Here is a 25,665-nt window from a genome sequence, read left to right on the forward strand (position 1 = left end):
CTGAAAAGACTGATTAGTGAACTGTGGTTCCAGAAAGAAATCTGGTTCGAAGGAACCATCATTTGGCGTTTTTTTCCACTGAAAACTGTAGTACCAAACACTATGGACATATTTGAGAAATGTGTGTCTTCCTATTGGTATTTCCCCATAGCCTGCATATAGCCAGACTTTTCCTTCAATGGGTTCTGGCAAACCTTGAAGTGTTGAATGAAAAAGACGAATTCTGTCCAAAAGCATAAAATAGTCTGCAAAGTGAACAAAGACATTGACTTGTTTCCACTTGGAGATGGCATCCCTGAGGGCTGCTGTACGTGGAGGGGTTGATAAAAGTTGTGATATAACAATACAAATCCCATTCCTGACAAGCAGAGGTGTCAAAGTCCTCATGAAGTTCACTCCATTCTCTGTGTCTGAAGCAAAGAGACCAATCAAAGACCATCCAAAATGGAGGAGCAGTTGGACAATTCCTGGGTTGAGAATCGCTAATTTGGGAAGCATCCGGTAAAAAAAAGGGAATTGTCTTTTATCATTCAGAGTTTCTGAAGCAATTGAACAGATCTGGGAAAAAATATGAAGAATGCTGTATTTGGGGGTCAGTTATTGGCTTTCAATAAATCCAACTCAACCAACTGATGTCAATTTCTAAAAACCATAACTTTTCAGCTTGCTTTATTAATAAGTATTAATAAGGTTTATGGACACAACAAACCTTTATTCTCCCTCACTGACATATTGTGTGATTACCCGCAGGGGTGGTACTTTCCCTACCAGTTCGCAAATATGAGCACACATGCCACTTCAGCACATGCACACGGCCTCAAAAACATGTCTAAATAGGACTTCATGCAGCCAATGTGGGGGTGGGCCACCCGCGATTTCCACTACTGGTTCACCCGAACCAGTCCGAACCGGCTGAAAACCACCTCTGATTACACAGTTCAAGACAAAGCAATTGTCAACAATGGATTATCTGTGTCTAAATCCTTCTTAGTCTTTGTTCTCCTTCATCTTTCCACTCTGAACTTTATTCAAGAGGAACAAGATATTGTTTTTAGCCATAATATCTATTAGACAAATCTATTATTTATTTGTGGAGAAGAACCTGCAAATAGCAGGTCCCACAGACTGGGATATTTTTTGAATCCTTCAGCCAATAAAAATTCCTTCCCAGGAGCTTTGTTGCTCTTCAAGTCCTTTGTGTTGAATTTGATCATGGACTGATTAGGGTAAAAAAATAGTTGACATATTGATTAATATGCTTGTACTTTTTAAATGAATTGGATCAATTAATGGAAGTGGTCAGTGTAAATCCAAAAACATATATTTCTTATAAGCTTTAGGTAATATAAGCCATTGGGATTCTTTTCACAAACCTGAAATTTGTATATCATTGAAAATATTATTTTGGCTAAGCTGATAAAGAAAACAAAAGCTTTCCATCTGTGCTTCCTTTTCTACAGAAGACCTTTTGATTGGACACAAAGCCCCTCCTCACCTTCACAAGTGTGCAGGAGAAGCCCCCAAAGCAATGGGGATGTTGTCATGAAATTATATGGCTGCTTGGGTGCTACACACACACACACACACACACACACACACACACACACACACACACACACACACACACAATATCAATCCCATCCCTAGACAACACACCTACAGTGGCCATGGAGAAAAACAGCTCTTGAATTCACATGACGTATTGGTAAAGTCTTACAAATCCTTAGTAAGGCCACACCTAGAATACTGCATCCAGTTTGGTCACCATGTTACAAAAAAAGATGTTGAGACTTTGGAAAAAATGCAAAGAAGAGCAACTCAGATGATGGAGACTAAAACATTCAGTTTTATGAACGGTTGCAGGACTTGGGTATGGCTAGTCTAGAGAAAAGCAGGAGTAGGGCTGACATGATAACAGTGTTCCAGTATTTGAGAAATTGCTACAAAGAAGAGGGGTCCAACTTATTTTCCAAAGCACCAGAAGGCAAGGCAAGAAACAATAGATAGAAACTAATCAAAGAGAGAAGCAACCTGGAATTTAGGAGAAACTTCCTAACAGTGAAAACAATTAACCAGCGGAACTGCTTTCAGAAGTTGTGGAGGCTTCTGGAAATCTTAAAAATCTCACTGGAAATTTTTAAGAAGAGACTGGACATCCAGTTGTCCGAAATGGTGTAGAGTCTCCTGCTTGAGCAAGGGATTGGATTAGAAGATCTCCCAGATCCCTTCCAGCTCTATTCTGATTTATTGATTGATTGAATTCCACAGAGAAGATATAGTTGGATTTATTGCTTACCCATCCTACCAATCCACCCAATTTATTAGATAGAGAGGCAAACATACAAACCTGTGGGATTTTGTAGGGGGCTATTAATGTTGATATCTGGATGGAGATGTCCCTGCCAGTTCGATCAAAAAGAACCAAATGGTTGTCCTTCTTTCCACAGCTGTAGTTGGGAACATTGGCTTCTCCTGTAGAAAGGATGTCCAGCAAGGCATCTGATGTGCCAAGAGTGCTGAAATAGTTGTCATGGATGTTGCAGCCAAGTGTGAGATTGTGCAGGAGCGGGGAATTCTTACTGACCATTTGAATAGCGAAAATATGGCGTAGGATTCTAGACTGATCAGAGGATATTCTAGTGTAAAAAATGTTCATTTTATCATCATCACCACCACCATCATCAATCTTAAAATGTATGTTATATTTTTTAATATATCTTTGCTTGACTAGTAAAAATGAAGCATTGAACTTCTGAATGAGCAATAGATAAACTCCAGTAAAAATGATCACATTATTATCATCACTTCTGCTGTTCACCAGCTGCCAGCAGTTTGGCAGTTCGGGTCTCACTGGCTCGGGGTTGGCTCAGCCTTCCATCCTTCCAAGGTCGGTAAAATGAGGAGCCAGATTGTTGGGGGCAATCTGCCAACTCTGTAAACTGCTTAGAGGGGGCTGTAAAGCACTGTGAAGTGGTATATAAGTCTAAGTGCTATTGCTATGGACACCCAACATCAAAAACGTCATCAAAAAAGAGCAACAAAGAATGATGTTACTGTGCTAACTCAGAAAGCTCAAACTGCCCAAGGAGCTGCTGATCCAGTTAAACAAAGGAATTATTGAATCTGTCACCTGCACCTCTATAACTGTCTGGTTTGGTTCTGCAACCCAAGAAAACAGACTCAGACTTCAGAGGATAATTAGAACTGCAGAAAAAACAATGGCTACCAACCTGCCTTTCATTGAGGACCTGTATACTGCATGAGTCAAAAAGAGGGCTGTGAAAATAGTTACAGAACCCTCACATCCTGGACATAAACTGTTTCAACTCCTACCCTCAAAATAATGCTATAGAGCACTGCACAACAAAAAAACTACACACAAGAACAGTTTTTTCCCAAACACCATCACTCTGCTAAACAAATAATTCCCTCAACACTGTCAAACTATTCACTAAGTCTGCATTACTATTAATCTTCTCATCATTCCTATCACTCATCTCCTCCCACTTATGACTGTATGACTGTAACCTCTTTGCTGGTATCCTTATGATTTATATTGGCTGTTTCCTAATATTACTTGATTGCTTATTTGTACCCTATGACTATTATTGTGTTGTACCTTACGACTCTTGATGAACATATCTTTTTTTTTAATGTACACTGAGAGCTTATTCACCAAAGAGAAATTCCTTGTGTGTCCAATCACACTTGGCCAATAAAGAATTCTACTCTACTCTACTCTACTCTACTCTACTCTACTCTACTCTACTCTACTCTACTCTACTCTATTCTACTCTATTCTATCATCATCAACAGAACCAACAACATATTTGTTTTTCAATCTAATCCACTTTGTCTCTTGAAGCCTACAGAATCCTAAGCCAACACTGACTCCAAACGCAGAGACAAATGATACTCACCCATCTCCATTTAATTTTAATGAATGTTGGGGAGATGGAATTGATACAGGCCCCCTCCTGGGTTAAGAATCGCAAATGCACCAATATTTGTAACAATACTAATTTTCATCTGGCCAGTAACCAAGGTTCGAAATAAATGAATGATTAAAGTGGAATCACCATAGAATGAAGAGGATTTTTCAAAAGTGACGCAGAAACCAATTGTAAAAAATAAGTCATCCTGTATTTCTATAAGGATCGGGAAGTAAATCTCAATGAGTAGTTGTATTTGAAATGAGCTGAGCAGGGGAAAACTACAATAATCATTAATTTAAACAAAAGTCAGTACAGTATTCAGATCACAAATTCAAGACTGAACAGGGAGAGGAAAATAATGTGGACTTTTTTTCTGTCCCATCTTTGGACTTGAGTCTTTTCCTCAAAATAAGACAAAGAAAGCATGGAAATCAACATGATTTAGGAAAGTAGATAGGACATGTGCTGTAATATAGGAGCCAGTGGAATAAGGAGAACAAAATGAGAGTGTTCGAATTATAAACGGAGGGAATGCAACTGCATTAACCTGGATGACTTACAAGTCAAACTGATTAGAAGGCTCTGCGTTGAAAGGGAGCGTTATATGCACCAGTTTTGATGCAGCGATGATTATGTTAATGCAATGGTCTCCTGGTCTGTAATAACTCCATGGTTTTTTTGCACCCTGGTGCTCTAAACTCAGCGGGCATTTCATTCTCAGCTTCCCCGAGACAGGCTGGGACAACAGCAGCATCAAAAGCAGAAGCAGGAGGTCCATCATTCGTAGGGCTGAATCAATAACTTTCCTGTTTCTAAACAAGAACAGGAAGAATTAAAAGCCCTCTCATAAAAGGCAGTGACTTTCCTGATTCATACAGAGACAAACCAAGCTTCACCTGGAAAAGAGAGAAAGGTACATTTAACAGCACAGCCCCTACCTGTCCTAAAATTCAGATAACACAGAGTGTGACCTAAAGACTTTATCCTTTCCTTGAGGCAACCTCCCTCCACGTTGCTTCAGTCTGCTGTTTACATCAGTTACTGGAGAAGTAGAAGACATCTCAAAGAGCAGGATGGTGATAATTACAGTGGGAAGCAACTTTTCCTCTGGGGATGATGAACTCCTTCCTTGGCTCCATTTGCAGAAAAGAAGCCAGAGTACAGCATGTTAGTGAAAAATTACAGCATTTCACCCCTCGGAGAAAGATAAAGGGCCAATAGATTTTTTTTCTTGACACCAATTCGTTGCCACGCCCAACAAAAAATGGGTTTGAAGCATGGGTGGACTGCTGGGAGTTCTCAGAGGTTCAGGAGAACCTCTAGCTATGATGCTGTACCATTCAGAGAACCCCCAAATCCCACACCTGGCTGGGCCGGCCCACCCCACCCCTCCCAGGAGTAGAAGGGAATACAATGGAACTTTTATAATTGGAGCAACTATTTGGTTTAGAGAATGGAAATAAAAGAAATAACTATAATATTGCACAGGGGACAAAATTTGAGTATATAAAAATTGAAAAGGAGTATACATGTGTGGACAAGAAAATGAAGATGGAGAAATAAGACATAGAAGTGGAAAATAAAGAAGATAAAGATATTGTGATTAAATATGAACAAATAATTGAATATGTGCATACTAATAATAAAAAGGAAGTCTCTAGAGATTATATTGAGATTAACAATAACACAGTGATGCTTACACTGAGATTAATAATGATATAATGATGATTATATGGAGATTAATACTGACTGATAAAAGAATAAAAGGTTGGAAAATATTAAGAAATTGAAAGAAGTCCAGGACCTGGATTTATAAAATGACTATATTGAGATAAACAAATATGAGAAGAACTATGTTACAGATATTTAGATATGAAATAGGGATTGAAGTTAAAATATATGAAAAATAGATTATATTAAAAGAAATATAGCAATGGATATAGTGATTTTTTTAATTCATCTGAATTTTTTATTAAGATGTTAAAAGATACTACTTGAGGAAGTTGATGGTCATAATAACTAGGATATAGTTTAAATACCTCTAACAATTGTTATAATTTGAATATTTTTAATAATATAACTACAAAAGTAAAAGATGATTACACTGGGAGTAACAGTGAGAAAAATAAAGATAATTATACTGGGATTAACAGTAAATAAGATGATTACACTGAGATTAACAGTGAGAAAAATAAAGATGATTACACTGGGATTAACAGTGGAATAAAGATGATTAAACCGGGATTAACAGAGAGAAAAATAAAGATGATTACACTGGGATTAACAGTGGAATAAAGATGATTAAACCGGGATTAACAGAGAGAAAAATAAAGACGATTACACTGGGATTAACAGTGAATAAAGATGATTACATTGAGATTAACAATGAGAAAGATAAAGATAATTACACTGGGATTAACAGTGGAATAAAGATGATTACACTGGGATTAACAGTGAATAAAGATGTACTTTGTATATTGGGATCAACAGTGGAAGGATAAAAGAAAAGATCAAATTAGAAAATTGATAGCTATAATAATTAGGATATTGTTTAAATATGTATAACAAGTGTGATAATTTGAACATTTCTTACCTAAGTGTAAGAAAAGAAAATTGAAACAATATATGATTATGATTTATAAAAGTTTATAAAAACTTTTTGCAAAAAAAAAAAAGAAGAAGAAGAAGAAGTTGTGTGTGCTTCATCACTGGAGGTTATCCTCACATGGAGACTGTGATTCTCCCATTAACCTGGTTCCTGGCACCAAAATTCCTTCCAAGAGGCAGTACCAAATGTCAGCCAGAGTCAGACACCCTGCAATATTATTTGGTCTTAAATTTGAAAAAGGGATTTATATGACCATGCCAATCACCAGCTTCAGCTCCCGACTTTTCTGTGTCCAAGAAGCAAAGAACACCGATCACAACTGTGGATAAATGAATCATACATTTATTTATTAATTCACATATTTTATCTTTGATTATTACATTGGATTTTAATTTCACTAGTCTTGAACTTCGTTGTTTTAATTCTTTCATTATTCAATCACCTTAATTATCAAAGAGATGCAAAGGAAGCATACAAATCCTATAATAAGTTCAATGAATAATTAAATGTTATAAGCCTATGAAACCAATTCACAATCAGTTCCCCACATTTATTTATTTATTTATTTATTTATTTATTTATTTATTTATTTATTTATTTATTATATTTCTATACCGCCTTTCTCCCGTAGGACTCAAGGCGGTGTACAGTCAAGAAAAATATAGACACACAAACATCATAAAATTGCTAATTAAAATTATTACTTAGTTTGGTCAATTAAATAAAACCCAGAATTAGATCACATTTAAAAAATCATTCACATGTTCATATGTTTAGCCCCGCCTGTTGGAACATCAGGGTCTTGAGGGCACGGCGGAAAGCACGGAGATCAGGGATATTCCGTATCTCCGGGGGTAGTTCATTCCAAAGGGTTGGAGCCCTCACAGAGAAGGCCCTCCCCCTGGGAGTCGCCAGTCGACATAATTTGACTGAGGGTACCCTGAGTAGTCCCTCCCTGTGAGAACGAACTGGTCGGTGGGAGGCTATTGGTGGCAAAAGACGGTCTCGTAGGTACCCAGGTCCTAAGCCATGGAGTGCTTTAAAGGTGATAACTAACACCTTGAATCGCACCCGGAAGACCACCGGGAGCCAGTGCAGCTCGCTAGGAGAGGTGTTACATGGGCGTAATGAGCTGCGCCCATAATCACCCGCGCGGCTACGTTCTGGACCAGTTGGAGCCTCCGGGTGCTTTTCAAGGGGAGCCCCATGTAGAGAGCATTACAGTAGTCCATACGGGAGGTAACTAGGGCATGAGTGACCGTGCGCAAGGCGTCCCGATCAAGAAAGGGACGCAACTGGTGGATCAGGCGAACCTGATAAAAGGCACCCATGGCCACGGCCATCAAATGATCTTCTAAAGACAGCCGTGAATCCAGGAGGATTCACTTTTATCATTAGATGCTCCTTAGTGTTTAGATCTGGTCTAAAGATGATAATGTAGCACTTGGGGAAGAAGATGCAGCTCAGTAGACCAGCACTGGAGGCCAAGATGGAGAAGTTCTGCACGACCACCATGAACTTTCCTTTAGTGCTCAGGTAGGTGGGAAGGAAGGAGACCCAGATGCTGCAGAAAACCAGCATGAAGGTGATAAGCTTGGCCTAATTGAAAGCCCCAGGCAGGTTCCTGGCCAGGAAAGCTACAGTGAAGCAAATGATAGCTAGGAAACACATATAGCCAAGGACAAGATAAAACATGGTGACAGAACCTTCATTGCACCGAAGGATGATCTCTCCTGGCTGGATGTGCAAGTCAGAATCAGGGAATGGGGGAGAGAATCTAAGCCACGTGACACAGATGATAATTTGTCCAGCAGAACAAGAAAGGATGATGGAGTTGGCCAAGCTCTTCCCCAACCATTTTCTCACCCTGTTCCCTGGTTTTGTGGCAAGGAAGGCCAATACCACTGTGATTGTTTTGGCCAACACAGAAGACACGGCTACTGAGAACACAATGCTGAATGCCATTTGTTGGAGAAGACAGGTGGCTCTTCTTGGTCGGCCAATGAAGAAAAAGGAGGACAAGAAGCAAAGCAGGAGGGAGACCAGGAGGATGAAGGAGAGGTCCCGGTTGTTGGCTTTGACTATGGGACTTTCTAGGTATTTAAGGAATATGATTAAAATAAATCCTGTGGTTAGGAACAAGAGTAAGGCAAAAGAGACCAGGATGATGCCCAGATGTTCTTCATAGGACAGGAAGGTTATTCTTTTTGGGATACATTGGACTCTGTTCTCGGTTGGATATTGATCATATGGGCACTTTGTGCATTTTTCAGTATCTGAGAAAACAAAAAGTAATATTTCTTTTATATCTCTTTTCACCTTTCAAGAAAGATCTTCTTTGGATTTCAGATGATACTGACCAAGCATGGCAGGTGCTAATATTCAAAATACAAATGGGGACTGGTTTATAATACCAACTGTGACTGTGGGAACATCCCACAAACTTTATACAGTATCATATTGCCACAAAATGCCCCCTCAGAAGGTTCCCTGGATTCCGGCATTAAATACACCATCTTGAGGGCATGTTCTGCCCCAGCTCCGGATCCCAAGAAGTGTGACACACACAAAGCCCCAAAAACTCCATTTAATACAAACAGACCCCTTTCAAAATGCAGCCTTTCAGTGCAAATGTCCTTATCAGCCTGCTATGAATTACAGAGATTAAACAAAGTCTGACAAGAGTTGGCAACCAGCCCAGAAACCAAGTTGTAACAAGAAACTCACTCTCAAAATGCTCTGCATAGTATCAAAATGTTGTTTCCAGCAGCGTTTGCTATCTCCGTGCGAACTTAAATAGGCTAAGGGAGTGGCCGATCAGCCCCAAGCCTTACTCTCAAGGACACCTCGAGGTAGCCACTCCTGCCTTTTGGCAGCCCTGCGTGCTCGAGCATTGAGAAGAGGATCCTCCACTTCGCTCTCTTCACTTTAAGGAGCCTCTAGAGGTTCTGAAGGCCCTGGCTGAGTCTCTGCCTCTGGCACTATATCCTCTTCAGCCTCCTCGCTGTCCGACATGAGAGCCAGCGGCACAGGCTGCTGGTGCGACACCCCACCATCCTCCACGTCGACGGGATCAGCCACAATCCACACAGGCTGCTGGCGGACCACAACAGCAGGAGGATCTCCTCCTGCGTATGCTCAAGATGGCTGCTCCTTACTGAGATGCCGATGGCGAATGGGGTGATTTTCTGGTCTTTTGGGGTCTTCAAAGGGCCAAATCGGTCATCTTTGGCCCGGCCCGGCAAATTGAGCTTTCTCTGGTCTGTTGAGAGCTTTTTCGCTCTCCGGAACACCTTGCCCAGTGAATAGAGCTGATGTTTATGGGTGCCGTTGAGAGGACGGCAGGTGCCATCGGGACAATGGCGGCAACGATTGGGACTGCGGCAGCCTGCTTGGCGTGCATTGGTAGCAATGGCCAGAACAGCGGTGGCAATGCTGCGGTGGCAGTGGCGGCGACGGCCTTCGTCAGGGCCCTGGGAGCTCTTGGAGGACCCGGGGAGCAATGTGGATGCTCACGACAGTGGCGGCGGCTGCAATGGCAATCGCTGGGACAATGCCAAGAAGAGCGGCAGCGGCCTGGCGACCATCAGCTGTTGGCAGTGGGACATATTACCTGGCGGCCTGTCATCCTGAAATTGCCTGGGGTGCTACAGGGTGTCTGGCTCAACTTGGGGGGCCAGCCCCTGCACTGACCGGAGATCCCTGTGGAGACCTGGGGGAGACTGGGGGCATGAATTGTGTGACCCCTGGAAGATCTGAGGGAGGTTGGAGGGGTGGAGGGCCACTGAGGAGTGGCCATCTTTGTCACCCTCATGCTGTTTCTCCTCCCCCCCAGGTCTGGGTTCAGGCCTTGTCATGGTCATTCGCCATCCAAATTGATTCTTGCCGCTCCGAAATGTCTCTCTCTTGGATCCATCTTATCCTCTCCTTAGTATCACCACTTTTCTGATCCCGTGCCCGGCTCTACATTCCACTCTGTGTCTCTTTGCCGTAGGAGAGTTGCTAGCTTATGGATGCAGGTACTGAGGGAGCCGGGTCTCTGCTGCTGTTTCATCACCGGATATGATGGTCCATCTGTTTCCATTGCCACTTCCATTCTTGGCCAGCCACCGTGAGAGGGTGGCTTTGGTTATTTCACTTTCCAGTTACTTCAAAATGGTGTGAGACTCCTCCCATTGTCGTGAGAGGACAGTGGAGCCCAGTTGATTAGCGCTTGAAGTTTTGCATTCTTTTTCTCTCCTGGACCTTTCTGACTATCATTGTTGACTCCCTGGCCATATGTCACCACCACCCCTGGCTACCGGATGTATTCAGCAGCCGAGCTACTTGTGCTGAGAGACTCCCCCCTCTTGCAGGCCTGGCCCCCCACACTATGGAGGGCCTACCTTGATGATGGGTTCTGGAATCCTGAGAGGTGGCATGCTGCGAAGAGGAGGTTGAGGGGGGTTTTGTCTAAATTTTTAGTTAAAATTTTAAGGGGTTCCACGAGAGGGGTGGGTTATTTTGTGAATAATGGACCTGGGGGGGTTCATGCAGATCAGCAATTCAGCCTGTTGGCCGGCCGGGGAGGGGGGGGCAGACGAGGTACGATGGAGTGAGGGTTATTCTGTTACCGTGGTGGTTGGGATGGGCAGAGGTAGTGAGAGCAGAGGGCATTACCTCAGTGGGGCGCGGCCCTGCTGTTTGTAGATGGTGGTGTGTTCCAGCCCTCTTAGCTCTTCCTGCTCCCCTGGGGGTTTGGGAGTGTGGAAACCTGGACTCCGGCTGGTGTATGTTAATGCCAGGTCCGTTGTGAATAAGGCCCCCCTCATGCATGATCTCATCAACGAGGGAGGCACGGACCTGGTTTGTATTATGGAGACCTGGTTGGGCCCGGAGGGAGGGGTTCCTCTCTCTGATCTATGTCCACCAGGTTTCGTGCGCTACACCAGCCGCAACGGGGAGGGTGGTGGTTGTTATTAGGGAAAGTCTTAGACCTAGGGAGGTCATTATCCCTCAGATAGGCATGTGTGAATTCATATTATTGAAATGGAATTCTGGAGTACAGTTGGGTCTGTTGCTTATGTACTTCTCTCCCAGCTGCGTATCCTCAGCCCTACCCGCACTGCCCGAGGTCTTAGCTGAACTGATGGTTGAGCTCCCCAACCTGATGGTTGTGGGGGATTTTAATCTCACGTCAGCCGGTGAGACATCTGAGCTGGTTCGGGAATTCATGGCCTCCATGACAGCCATGGACCTGACTCAAGTTGTACAGCGTCCAACTCACAACGGCGGACACACACTTGACTTGATTTTTTATCTCTGATAAATGTCCAGGGTAGGGGGGAACTTTCTATTTAACCCCTGTCATGGACCGACCATTCCCTCCTTAAGCTAGATTTCCTATCCGCTAACACCCACCGCTGGGAGGCGGAACCAATTTGTTGGTTCCGCCGCAGGCACCTGATGGATCCTGATAGGTTCCTGATGGAGCTTGGGACATTTCCCATGTATCTATCCCGCAATTCCCCAGACGTCCTGGCGGATTCCTGGGAACGGGCTGCCGCTGGGGCATTGGATTGAATCACTCCTTTGCGGCCTCTCCTCCGATAGGGATCCCGGGCGGAGTTCAGGGAGATGAAAAGTCGGAAGAGATGCCTAGAGGGCTGTTGGAGATCTTCCCATTCTGAATCTGATCGAACGCAGTTAAGAACCTATATTAGGTCTTATCTTGTGGTGATGGAAGCGGCGAAATGTGATTATTTCACCGCTCTCATTGCGTCTGCAGAAAATCACCCAGCAGCCTTGTTTCGAGTGACCCGCTCTCTTCTTAACCAGGGAGCGAGGGAGGACCCCCTGCAGGGCAGTGCTGAGGATTTTGCTCAATTTCTGCAAGACAAAATCGCTCAGATCTGGATGGGTTTAGACTCCAACTGGGCAGGACCTGACGAGGAGATGGGAGCTGGTCTTGAAAGTAACATCTGGGTTGACTTTCACCCTGTATCCATAGATGAAGTGGACAGGATTATGGGTAGATTGGAGGCCTCCACATGTTTGTTGGACCCGTGTCCATCCTGGCTTGTTGCGGCAACCAGAGATGTGACCGGTGGCTGGGTCCGGGCGATTGTCAATGCTTCATTGAGGGATGGGGTCTTCCCTGCCACCCTCAAGGAGGCGGTGGTTCGACCCCTTCTCAAGAAGCCGGCCCTGGATCTGGCCATTTTGAACAACTTCTGTCCCATCTCCAATCTTCGCTTTATAGCAAAGGTTGTTGAGTCTCTGGTGGCATACCAACTCCCACAATTCCTGGAGGAAACAGATTATCTAGACCCGTACCAATCGGGTTTCAGGCACGGACACAGCACGGAAATGGCATTGGTTGCCCTGGTGAATGATCTCTGGTGGGCTCGGGGTGGGGGTTATTCCTCCATCCTGATCCTACTTGACCTCTCAGTGGCTTTTGATACCATCGACCATGGTATCCTTCTGCAGCGACTCGGGGGGCTGGGGTTAGGGGGCACTGTTTTACAGTGATTCTCCTCCTACCTCTCAGGTTGCATGCAGTTTGTCTGGGCGGGGGGACAGAGATCCTCCCCGAGGCCCTTCACTTGCGGGATGCCTCAGGGGTCGGTTCTCTCCCCCTTGCTCTTTAACATCTATATGAAGCCGCTGGGTGAGATCATTTGTAGTTTCGGGGTGAGGTATCATCAGTATACCGATGATACCCAGCTTTACATCTCCACCCCGGACCAACCTAGGGATGCTCTTTCCATGATGTCTAAGTGCCTGGAGGTGGTGCAGGTCTGGATGGGTAGGAACAGGCTCAGACTCAACCCCTCCAAGATGGAGTGGCTGTGGATACCGGCATCTCATGGTCTAGCGCCCCCATCACTTCGGATGGAGGGGAGGTTCTCACTCCCTCTGAAAAGGCTCGCAATCTAGGCGTCCTCCTGGATTCACGGCTGTCCTTGGTCGACCATCTGACAGCCGTGACAAGGGGGGCTTTTCAACAGGTCCGCCTGGTGCGCCACTTGCGCCCTTTCCTAAATAGGGATGCCCTCTGTACAGTCACCCATGCTCTCGTCATCTCTCGTTTGGATTATTGCAATGTTCTCTATATGGGGCTGCCCTTGTGGTGCACCCGGAGGCTCCAATTAGTCCAGAATGTGGCTGCGTGGGTTGTTACAGGGGCTTCCCATTCCTACCGTGTTACACCTCTCCTGCGTGAACTGCACTGGTTACTGGTGGTCCTTCGGATCTGCTTCAAGGTGCGGGTACTTACCTATAAAGCCCTTCATGGCATGGGCCTTGGGTACTTGCAGGATCAGCTTCTGCCTGCCTCCAACCGCCCAGTGCACTCACATAGGATTGCCCTCATCCAGGTGCCATTGGCCAGACAATGTCGGCTTATGGCGCCCAGGATGAGGGCGTTCTCTGTGGGCACACTGACCCTCTAGAATGGTTTACCCACTGGGCTCCAGATGGCCCCCGACCTCTGCTCTTTCTGCGGTGACCTGAAGACATGGCTTTTTCAACAAATTTGCTGATCTGATGGGAGTTTTTAACTTTAATCCTTTGGGGATTTTAATTGAGCATTTTAGTCGTAATTTTGCTGTTTGCTGTTTTGTCTTTGTGAGCCGCCCCGAGTCCTTCGGGAGAAGGGCGGAATATAAGTATAAATAAACTAAACTAAACTAAACAACAGGGCATTGTTGCCCAATGGCTAAACAGTCTAGATATACAGCCAAAGGTTTAGTCACTCTGGTAACTGTTCATACATAATTTAATTTTATTCATAACCCTCCCAGAATACCTCCAATCAGTTGTTCCCAGAGTTGAACTTCAGCAACAGGTTCGTTGGTTGTGAGCTTTGCACCTTCCTTTTTTTTTTTTTTTTTTTTTTTTGCCTTTTCTTGCCTTTTTTTCAGCCTCTCAAATGGAGGTTTCAAAGGCTTTCTTCAGTAGGGCTACATTCAGTGTATAAGATGCACCCAAATTTTCACCCTCTTTTAAGGTGATCTTGCACAATCCACCGTGTCCTTCTATCTCTTCCTACCTCATCCCTCAAGATCTTTTTCTTATCCCTCCCATTATGGAAGAAATTGGGCACCTTGAAAATTAAGAACCACAAAATTATCAACCTTCGATGTGTCTTTTTTAAAATGCACATTGATCAAAACGCTCTAGATGACTCTAGCACCCTTTCCTCTGGTGTGACCCACCTTCCTGAGTGGAGATAGTCCCTTCTGGACAAGGAACACAGTCATAGCAGCAAACTGGCTCTCCTTCTTGAGCCTGCTTGAAAAATCCAGGATGACAATTTTCCACACATCTGAACTGAGGGAGAGACTAAGGAAAAAACAAGGAATGCCAAACAAAGTTTGTTAGAAATAACCATCATTGAAAAATGGGGGTAGACATGAATATTAGTCAAGTAGTTACTTAAGTAAGTTGTTCGCTTAAGTAAATAAGAAATTTTTAACTAACTCTCAATGTTGCAAGGGATCTAACTACCAGCAGATTCTTCACCCGGAGTCTCCAACTGGCGCAGAGTGCAGCTGCGCGGGTGGTTATGGGAGCAACATGGCGCTCCCGTGTGACACCTCTCCTGTACGAGCTGCACTGGCTCCCGGTGGTCTTCCGGGTGCGCTTCAAGGTTTTGGTTACCACCTTTAGAGCGCTCCATGGCTTAGGACCTGGTTATTTACGGGACCGCCTACTACCACAAACAGCCTCCCACCGGCCAGTACGCTCTCATAGAGAGGGGCTACTCCAGGTGCCGTCAGCCAAGCAGTGTTGACTCGTGGCCCCCAGGGGGAGGGCTTTCTCTGTGGGGGCACCCACTATCTGGAACGAGCTCCCCCCGGAGATACGGAGGATCCCAGATCTGCGCACTTTCCGCCATGCTCTTAAGACCCTCGTATTTCAGCAAGCCGGCCTGGCCTAATTTGCTCCCCTTTCTTTTAAATTTTTAAATTGAAATTTTAATTTGTTTTAAACTATTGGGATTTTTAATTGTCTTGGGCTAAATTATTTAATTTGGTTTTAATTATGTTTCTAACTTTTGTATTTATGTATTTTATTTTGTGCCTGTTCACCGCCCTGAGTCCTTCGGGAGTAGGGCGGTATATAAATTTAATAAAACAATAAAACAAACAAAACAAAACTTGGTTCAGTGCAAATTTGGTTTGTAACTGTTTAACAATATCTATGGCTTCATTGTCAGTTTTAGTTATTATGGCTATATCATCTGTAAACAATAACAAAAATGATACTAACCCATTATTCTTTCTTTTAAAGAGACACTTATCCACTACAGCTTCATGAAAACTGATCTTATTTAGCTCTTTAACTATACATTGGTTCCACTCAAACCCTGATTGTCTCAAACTATAAAGGCTTTTATTTAACTTCGAACAATCAGTGTGGTTTTGTGTTTCAACTCCTAAAGGCTTCCTCCTATAGATGGTGTGTCTTAATGGAGCATGCAAGTATGCTGTCTCTACATCTATGTCAGATGTAAATGCCTTATTCTCTAATGTGTAAATAATGTATATATGAAACATCAGGGGTTAACTTATTCTTTGGACTTTAATGTATTCATAATTTACCACTCCCATTCCTGGCTCCACCCCTTGTATATATAAGGAGCCATCCTCCCCATTTTCCTTGCTTCTATCTTGAATATTCAGCGAATATAGAATGCCTATTATGATTAAAGAGAAATATATTTAAATCTCTAACTTCTATTATCTTTATTGAGTCTGATCCTGAAAATATTGCAACAAGCTGGTAGCAGAGGATGGTTAATTGACTCAATAAGTAATTAAAAATGTCCAAGAAAGATAGGCCCAACACCAGGGCCTACAGCAAAGAAATAGAAACTGATCAAGAGATGATCAACGAATCCACTAATGCGATTTCGAGAGAATCCGAAGAATACACCACTGAAGAAGAAGAACTGATGAGTGAAAACAACGACCAGGAAGAAATTGAGATAGAAAATAACGAACTCAGGTCAGAGATATTAAAGATACTAAAAAGCCAAAAGAATGATGAAAGCCTCATCGCGGACCTCCAGGAGATGCTGAGGAACAGCGGAGCAGCGAGAGAGAAAAACGTCATTAAAGAAAAACCCAAAGATCAAAAAACTGTGAGTGAAATGACTACTGAGAAAATAGTTGTAAAAAAGAAAAGATGTGACCTCGCGCGAAATTTTGAATGGCAGCCATCTTGGTTTCAACGAACTTCAAAAGAGAGTGAAGCAGAGCCAATCAAAACGCTCAGTTCAAAATTTCTGGCGCGAAAAACGCTATCAGACGAAGAAAGTGAAAAAGAAGTCTCAAACTCTTCAGATGAACCAAAATCAGAAAGTGAAGACGATTTAACAAAGTCTCAAGTAAAGTCAGCAATGAAAACGCTTTTTGCTGCTTTTGGGCCAAGATTGAAAATCTCCAAGACATCAACGAAGAAGCAAGAAATCAAACCGACAACTCAAGACCTGCACGCTCCCATCCTGACTTCGAAAACGACGACACCCGAGCCCAGAGAGCCATGCCGATTCCGTCCTACACCGCAGACAGAATCGAGTGCCAGCGCACACAAGAGAAAGAGAAGAACCGTCGCCATCACCAAAGCCCCAAAAACCGAGCCAGAGACCGACTCATCTGAAGAGGAGCGGATCGAGAGAGCTGAAATGGAGAGAACCTTCCACAACGGCGCCAAAGAAGAAATGAGCAACGCGCATGTGCAAAACTACGTAGACGGCCCCGAAAGACTTGAACTGGCCAGAGAACCGCGCAGACTCGTTACAAGCATCCCAATGCCGTTCTGTAATTTCCTGCACTTGAGAGACCACGGACTGCCTCAGGTTGTAAGTAATGGACAAAATAATGTGGGGAACTTACCCAGTGACTTCCCAAAACTTAGAGTTGATGGCATTAATTTACAAGAGTGGTACCAACAGCTTCAGGTTATTTTCATGAAAGAAAATTTACTATTCTTTATAACTAGTCCTCCAAGAAGACCTTGGACTTTAAAAATAGATTGTTTACATCATAGAGCATTTTTCATAATAATTTCTAGCGTGTCTCCTGCAATGTATCATAGCATCAAACCAAACCTAACTGTATCAGAAATAATTCAATGCATGTTTAATCTATTTCACAGCGATAGCGTAGCCACAACCACAAGAATGTCTAAGGATTTCTTTTCTTCTAGAGTGAAACCAGGGGTTTCTATAAGTGAGCATTTGATAAATCTAAACAAAATAAGAGCTGAGCTGCAATTGAGGGGGGAAGTGATTTCAGATCAAACAATGAAAAGTGTTATTATCAATTCACTTGATCCATCATGGGATAGCTTTATGTCACACTTAGATACCATTAATTTGGGATATTTATCAATAGAAAGTCTATCTAACAAATTGATAGCAGAAGACAATTCAAGAAAAAATCGTTCCAGTAACCAAACAGAACACAAATCTTTTAGGAAAGTAGTCTTTCAAGATAAATATAATGAGGCCTTTAGATGCCACAATTGTGGATCCAGGGAACACAGTAGAAGAGACTGTCCCAAAGTCCCAAGGGAGAGACATAGGCCAGAATATAGGAGCAAATACAATTACAGACAATCTTCCACAGATAGACACAAATATAGAAGTCCACCAAATTACAGAGAAAGTAGAGGGGGTAGAGAAAATTCAAAAGAGAGAAAATCTGGGTCACTAAATGGGCTAAATAAACAAGACAGCACCAGAACACAACAAGATGAGAACAATAATTGGCTTATTGATTCTGGTGCAACAAATCACACCACTAACAACAAAAGTATATTAACTTCATTTACAGAAGATAAGTTTGTGATAAAGGTAGCTAATCAAGAAAAGGTTCAAGTATTAGGCAGAGGAAATGTGACCTTGCCTGGTTTAGGGAAAATAGAGGGGGTATTATTAATCCCAGAAATACCTCACAACATACTGAGTGCTATAAAACTAAGCAGAGAATCTGACATCAATATAGTTTTCTCAAAGGGGAAAGCAACTATAGAAAAGAACAAAACAAATGTAGGTACTGTGATGATAAAAGGGGGTCTACCCTATCTGATAACCAAAGAAAGATGGTTACATAACATTGATTCAAATATGGAAGATTGTATTGAAGCAGATGATGAAAATGTCAGTAACAGTGACAATGATGAATGTAAAATAACTCATGATAACAAAAATACACACAATGAGAAGAAACCAAAAATAGGTAAACCAATTCATGATGAGTGTGCTCACATCTTACATAGGAAGTTAGGACATGCAAGCTTTCCCGTAGTACAAAAAATGACTGAACACGCAGAAGGTGTCAAAATAAAAAATTGTGAAAATTATTTGGAATGCTCAGTATGTAAATCCACCAAACTAAAAACCAGTCCCAGACCAAAAAAATCTAACAGATCAACTAACAATATTTTTGATTTGGTACATATGGACTTAGTTGGTCCATTAACTCCATCAATTATCTATAGAAAACGTTACTTCCTAACAATAGTGGATGATTACAGTCGCTATGGTTTTGTTTACACATTAAAGCACAAGGATGAAACCTTTCAGAAATTTAAGGAATTCTACAAACGCATAGAAACACAGCATAATATCAGAATAAAACAAATTATGACAGATAGGGGATGTGAATTCATGTCTAAAGAATTCTCCCAATGGTTAAAGGATAGAGGGATGCTACATTTCACGTCCAATCCATTTTCTGCATTTCAAAATGGGATTGCAGAGAGAAAGAATTCCACACTACAAACCATGATTAGATGCACATTAGAGGATGCTGGTTTAGGCAAACAATTTTGGTCAGAAGCCTTACATTATTCAAATTACACTCAAAATAGAACATGGTCCAGTATTGTGAATAAGACACCATATGAGGTGATGTACAATAGAAAACCCAAATTAGCACACATGCACATATTTGGAGTTACTGCAGACGTACACATACCTAAACAATTGAGGAGAAAGGGAGAAAACGTATCCAGGAGATTAAGATTCATGGGATACGAAACTGGAACCAAAGGGTACAGATTCATTGATAATAATAACAAATTTATAGTATCCAGAACAGCTGTGTTCCATGAGCAGGCCAATTGGTCTAAATTGCACCTTAATGAAATATTTCCTAATAAAAGCAAAGATAATATATCTTGCGAGGAAGGAACAACAGAAAATCAAAATATTAACAAAAGTAAGAACAAAACCAAAACTTGGACAAATAGTCAGCATAAAATAAAGACAGACACATTAACAAAAAAGGAAGCCAGATATTTGCATGACAACCATAGCAAACCTGAAAGAAATATTAGAAACAATAGAAACCAAATACCAAATAAATACAAAGATTACATAATGCATATGGATGGAGAACAAATAACACCTAATACATATGAGGAAGTATTGAAACTTCCCCGTGAAGAAAGAGAAAAATGGGAACTAGCTATGGAAAAAGAGATGGAAAGTTTACAAGGATTAAATGTATTCACACCTGCGATCGCACCTAAGGATAAAACAATTATAGGTACCAGGTGGATTTATAAAATTAAGAATTTGGAAGGAGGTAATACCTTATACAAGGCCAGACTAGTTGCACAAGGTTATGCACAAAAATATCCAGAAGACTATACTGACACTTATTCACCAACAGTGAGAACAGAGAGTGTCAAAACAGCTCTTGTAGTAGCATCTGCACTCAATCTGGACGTGTTTCAATATGACATACAGACTGCATACTTACACGCAAAATTAGATAAGGAAATATATGTAAGAGCACCACACAGTCAATACACTAATAAGAACGAAATTTGGTTATTAAATAAGAGTCTGTACGGATTGAAGCAATCTGGCAAAAGATGGTACGATTGTTTGGTAAAAGTACTTAAGACCATGGATTTCAACGCCACCACTGCTGATAACTGTTTCTTTGTAAAAAAGAGTAATGATCATATTGAATTTGTATTAATTTATGTGGATGATATTTTATATATTGGAAAGCATAAAGAGAGCAGGGAAATCTTTGTAAATAAGTTAAACGAACATTTCTCATTGAAATCACTAGGTAGAGTGAATAAATACCTTGGTGTACAAATTAACAAAACTAAAAGGGGATTCAAACTTACTCAGAAAGATAAAATCATTGAACTCCTAAACAAATGTAACTTAAATAATGCCAAAACATGTGACACACCTATGCAAACTGATTTTCTTAGAAACACTGATGAATCTTCCCCTGAGTTTAAAGACAACACATTTTACAGATCAGTTATAGGTTCACTCCTTTATATATCTAATTGGACTAGGCCAGATATTGCATTACCTCTCAATTTATTGTCAAGATATGTTAGCAAACCAACCTTGTATCATTGGGAAGCTGTCAAAAGAATTTTAAGATATCTGAAAAGTACATTAGATTTTTGTTTAATATTGGAACCAAATAATGACAAAGAACCAAAAATTACTTGTTATGCTGATGCAGATTGGGCTGGTGATACATCATGCAGAAAGAGTACCTCTGGTTATGTTTTTCTATTGAACGATTGTCCAGTTTACTGGTATACTGGTAAACAAGAACTGGTAGCCACTTCTACCACAGAAGCGGAATATGTTTGCTTGTCTAAAGCTGCAAATAACCTTGTATGGTTCAATGATTTGATCACAGATGTTTGGAAGAAACCTACTTTACCATTTATTATGCATGAAGACAATAAAGCGGCCATTGAAATATCTAGATCCGATGCAATTGGACAAAGGTCCAGGCATATTGATATAAAATTTAAGCACGTGAGACAACTATCTCAAGACGGATTCATCAAAGCAATACATTGTGATACTTCTGAACAATTAGCTGATATATTAACAAAACCCTTACCTTCTAAACAACACAAATATTTAACTTCTAAATTATATGTATTATATTGTCCTGAATCTGAATGTAACTGGTGTTGTATAACGAACCGGCATTTAGAGGGGGATTTGTCAGATGTAAATGCCTTATTCTCTAATGTGTAAATAATGTATATATGAAACATCAGGGGTTAACTTATTCTTTGGACTTTAATGTATTCATAATTTACCACTCCCATTCCTGGCTCCACCCCTTGTATATATAAGGAGCCATCCTCCCCATTTTCCTTGCTTCTATCTTGAATATTCAGCGAATATAGAATGCCTATTATGATTAAAGAGAAATATATTTAAATCTCTAACTTCTATTATCTTTATTGAGTCTGATCCTGAAAATATTGCAACAATCTATATGGTTAATACTATATTTATACTTAACCGCCCACACTAGCATTGTTCTTAAAGTACTAGCACGTAAACTAGGAGCAAAAAACTCATCAAAATCTTTTTTGGTCTGAGAAAAACCTTGATTTACAAGGTGGGCTTTATGGGTTACTGTCCCATCTATGCTTTTCTTAATTTTGTAAACCCATCTACAGCCTATTAATTTTTCACCAGGTGGCAATTTCACAGTTTCGTAAACACCAAACTTAGTTAAAGAATTAATTTCCTTACTCATTGCCTCCTTCCAAGCCTTTTGCTCCTTTTCAGGATAAAGCTTGATATCCTCATAACTTGAAGGTTCTATGTTAACCTGGCAAACTACAGTTGCTTTATATCGATCAGGTGGATGCCTTTCCCTAGTAGATCTCCTAGGTAATACAGGACTTACTGCAGATGGTTCATCTGACTCCTCCCCTAAAACTACCTCCTCTAAACCTACTTCCTGTTCTTCATCCTTGATAGAGGATTTTACATCATCTAAATCCTCAGGAATATCATCAGGAATATGATGCTCTATACTAACAGTATTATTATCATGTCTAAAATCTGCACGCTCTAGTTTATCCCATCCTTCGTGCTCTAGGAATTTAGCACTTGCACTACAGTAAACACTAGTAGTTCCCTATGCCCAAAATCTAAAAGACCTATGATTTGATTCATAGCCAATGAAAAGCATTTTTCTGGCTCTCTGTTGACCCTTTCTCCTTAAACTAGATGGAATATGTACCCAAGCTGGGGCTCCAAATGTGTGTAAGTAACTAAGATTTGGTTTCCTCCCATGCCATAAGGTGAATAGCATTTCACCTGTAGAGGAATGAACCACGTTGTTTAACACATGGTTAGCACACATAACAGCTTCACCCCATAAATTTTCAGGCAAACCAGAATCTGCCAACATAGTTCTAGTCATGGCTTGTAATGTTTGACCTCTTCTCTCGATATACAAATTGGGTTGTGGTCTGTACAGAGCAGACTTTTTATGCTGGATCCCTTCATCCTGCAAAAACTTTTCCAACTTTTGGTTGGTAAATTCTGTACCATTATCAGTCACTAAGCATTTAACCTTAAATTTCTGTTTCCTTTCCACAAAACGGAGCCAGTTGTTAATATGCTGGAATGTTTCACTTTTTGTTTTCATAAGATAACAGAATCTGTATCTTGAATAATGGTCTACTATGCTTAGAATATAGCAGGCACCTCCTATGCTGGGTTTTTTGGGTCCAATTAGGTCTACAAACACTACCTCTAATGGCTTTTTGGTTTTAAAACCATTATCACGGTTTGCTGGTGTTACTCTACTTTTTTTGCTGACTACAGGCATTGCAATTTAGATATTTACTACATGCATGTAGTTTTATCCCTTCAGATAACTGAACTGTTTTCTTTAACGTCCTGAAATTTAAATGCCCAAGTCTTCGGTGTAACAGATGAATACATTCATCATGTGGTTTAACATTCTTATAAACAGACTTAGACTTAGCCACCAATACTGGGTTATCCCTTAAAATAACTAAAACATTTTCTAAACTTGCAGTAACAACCTTGCCATCTTTCTCAATAAAACACTTATCATTTTTAAATGTTACTGTAAACCCAAATTGCAATAATGATTTAACAGATAATAAATTGAATTTTAACCCAGGAATATATAACATAGGCAATGGTTCATTACTAGATGACCATCGAGCAACACCCTCTCCAGCCACCTTAACCTTCCAGCCATTTGCTAATTTAACATGCTGGTTACTCTTCTCCATTTTAACAAAAAATTTTCTATTTCTAGAAATAGATTGAGAAGCACCACTGTCAACAACCCAACAATCCTGGTTAACATCAGTAGTTGAACTGGATATAGCTAAATTACAACCCTTCTTGGGTCTAGTATTGTCCCTAACAGATACTTTCTTATTTTTACAATACTTAGCTATATTCCCTTTAGCCCCACAAGCAAAAAAACGTTTTACAAAATAGGCAGTTGAATACATTTTTTCTTCTTTTGGTTGTTGCCCTCTCAACTGATCCCTTTCTTGTCTTCTTTTGGATTCTTCCAATAACCTACCGGTTAAGCCAGCCAATGTCAGTTCATCTCTGGACAAAACCTCTAACAAAGAAACATAGTCGTCATAACTATCGTTCAAAGAAGAAAGAATTATATAAACTTGTTGTAGTTCTGAGAAAACAAGTTCCTTTTCATGCAGCTCCTGGAAAATTCTGGTCATGGATTCCAAATGAGCCATCATATCTCCACCTTTAAGAAGATGTTGTTTAAATAATCTCCGTGTGAGATAAATATGAGCACCCACAGAGCCATGAACATATAGTCTCTTCAACATGGTCCAACACCTAGCAGCAGATTCTTCACCACGAATATGGACAAGCTGCTGGTCACCCAGTGTTAGTCCAATAATGCAAAGAGCTCGTTCATTGTCTCTGTTAAACTTGGCTAATTTCTTCGCAACTTCCTCATCAGCAGGATCCCATGCTGTTACATCCGGTGGTTTAATAACTATGTCCCACAGTCCTTCTCTACGCAAAAGTAGATTACATTTTGTAGACCAGGATACATAGTTTGTTCCATCCAGCCGGGTTATCATGGAAAAATTTGCTGCTTGTTCTAGTGCCATCTTCACTTGGATTGTTTATCACAAACACAGTTTGTACTATTCACATTAACTCTCAGTTTAGCTCTTAACAATCCTAGTTAGTTCTGGTTGGCTCTGGGCCCATAACCAATGTTAAGGATATTGTTGTTGTGTTACCAACCAGCAGAGTGTAGAGCACAGAGAAACGTTGCTGAGAGCAATGAATAAGAGATGTGCAAACTGGTTTATCAAAAGCTTACTTTATACTGAAAAAACAATCTCATAGTCTTTAAATCAATCCAAGTCTTTGCCAGTTAAATCAGTCCAGTGATAAAATCTTCTTACCACACAAACAGTAGTTGGTTAGAATAACAAACTCACTCTGGTTCACAAACCACGATGGTAGCAGATCCATGCAACGATGATAGCACAATGAATAGCAACTCCTCACACTATGGTAGCTTATCATCAACTGAATATGTTACAGTACCGTTCTTAAATACGTTCACAACTAATTACAGCATGACTCAGCATTACAATGAATCAGCAGGAAAACTTTAAAGTCACACAATACATATATTCATATTAAAGTTACAGAACACATATATTGCCTGGACAGCTTGTTAGGCTCAAACCATATCCTAACACACCTGGAGGCTCCAACTGGTCCAGAATGCGGCTGCGCAGGGGATAATGGGAGTGATGGGGCGCTCCCATGTGATACCCCTCCTGCGCAAGCTGCACTGGCTTCCGGTGGTCTTCCGGGTGTGCTTCAAGGTGTTGGTGACTACTTTAAAGCGCTCCATGGCTTAGGTCCTGAGTATCTACGAGACCGCCTTCTGCCACCAATAGCCTCCCACCGGCCAGTACGCTCACACAGAGAGGGCCTCCTCAGGATGCCGTCGGCCAGACAATGTTGCCTGGCGACCCCCAGGGGGAGAGCCTTCTCTGTGGCGGCACCTGCCCTTTGGAACGACCTACCCCCAGAGATACGTACGATCCTGGATCTCCGGACTTTTTGTTGGGCCCTTAAAACTCACTTATTTCATCTAGCTGGGCTGGCTTGATCCCATCTTTCGGTTTTAATTCGTAATTGATTTTATTGGGGTGTTTTTAAATTGTGGGCCGAAATTATTTAAAATCTTTTTAAATTGTTTTTAAATTTTATATACTATGTTTTAACCTTGGCTGTTCACCGCCCTGAGTCCTGCTGGAGAAGGGCGGTAT

Source organism: Pituophis catenifer, unplaced genomic scaffold, assembly GCF_029215685.1.
Source record: "Pituophis catenifer annectens isolate HBS135680 unplaced genomic scaffold, rPitCat1.0.hap2 SCAF_2, whole genome shotgun sequence".
In the NCBI taxonomy this organism is placed as follows: Eukaryota; Metazoa; Chordata; class Lepidosauria; order Squamata; family Colubridae; genus Pituophis; species Pituophis catenifer.